A 1,413-nucleotide genomic window follows, 5' to 3' on the forward strand; every position below is an offset into this window, starting at 1 on the left:
AAAAAAAAAAAAAAAAAAAAAAGACAGGATTAAAAAAGTGTCAGCTGCAGTTGCAATCCTATTCCTATTACTCCCCAAACCCTCTCCCAATGTACCCCCAAACCGTGCAGGACTACTAACACCTGATTCATCCCACTGAGGACAACTATGGCTCTATCCATCAAGAAGCAATTCTGGAAGACTTATCTTCAACCCCATCACCCCTTTAAACAAGAGTTGGGAACTGTTAGCAAACTAAACCTTCCCCCACCTCTCCTCCCAGAACAAAAGGCCTGCCTAGCCCCACCCTGAGATTTCTTCAGGAAAGATGCTAGCCCACTAAAGCCTTTCAGCAACCTGTGGAATCTTCCTCCCCTACACCCACTATAAAAACAACTCTCCTCGTAGCCGCCATCTTTGCCCAGGTTGGTCTCAGTCCCCCTTTCATCAAACTTGGCCTGAGCCTCTCCTGGTCTCTGGATGCACTGCTGAACCCCTTTCAAACCTCAATATCATCATCTGTAAAATAGGACATCATAGAACTGATGAGAGATTTAAAGATAATGCTCATGACTTAGCTTGTACAAATGTTTTATACAGTTGGCCTGACATATCCCTGAGTTCCACATCCTCAGATTCAACCAATCTCAGATAGAAAATGCTTTTTAAAACAGTCAGGCATGGTGGCTCATGCCTGTAATCCTAGCACTCTGGAAGGCTGAGGTGGGTGAATTGCCTGAGCTCAGGAGTTCGAGACCAGCCTGAATCAAAGCAAGACCCCATCTCTAAAATAAAAAACTAGCTGAGTGTAGTGGCAGGTGCCCATAGTCCCAGCTACTTGGGAGGCAGAGGCCAAGAGGATTGCTTGAGCCCGAGAGTTTGAGGTTGCTGTGAGCTATGACTACACCATACTTTACCAAGGTGACAAACTGAGACTGTCTCAAAAAGATAAAAAGAAAGAAAGAAATTTTAAAAAGAGGCCACGTTTGGTGGCCCATGCCTATGATCCCAACAGTTTGGGAGGTGAGGGCAGGAGAAATGATTAAGGACAGGAGTTCAAGACCATCCCAGGCAACATAGCAAGACACTCCCCCCTCTGCAAACAAGCAAGACATATATAAGCTAGGTATGGTGGGACACACCTGTAGTCCCTGCTAGTCAGGAGGCTGAGACAGGAGGATAACTTGAGCCCAGAAGTTTGAAGTTACAGTGAACTATGATGATGCCACTGCATTCCAGCCTGGGTGATAGAGCGAGACCCTATCTCTAAAAGAAAGAAAAGAAAATATTTAAAAGGAAATAATAGAAAACAATAGCACAAACAATAATTAAAAAGTACAAATAGGCTCAGCGCCTATAGCTCAACCGGCTAAGGCGCCAGCCACGTACACCTAAGGTGGCGGGTTCGAATCCCCAGCCCGGACCCGCCAAACA

This window comes from Otolemur garnettii, unplaced genomic scaffold, assembly GCF_000181295.1.
Source record: "Otolemur garnettii isolate 467f Iridium unplaced genomic scaffold, OtoGar3 scaffold00009, whole genome shotgun sequence".
Taxonomy (NCBI): Eukaryota; Metazoa; Chordata; class Mammalia; order Primates; family Galagidae; genus Otolemur; species Otolemur garnettii.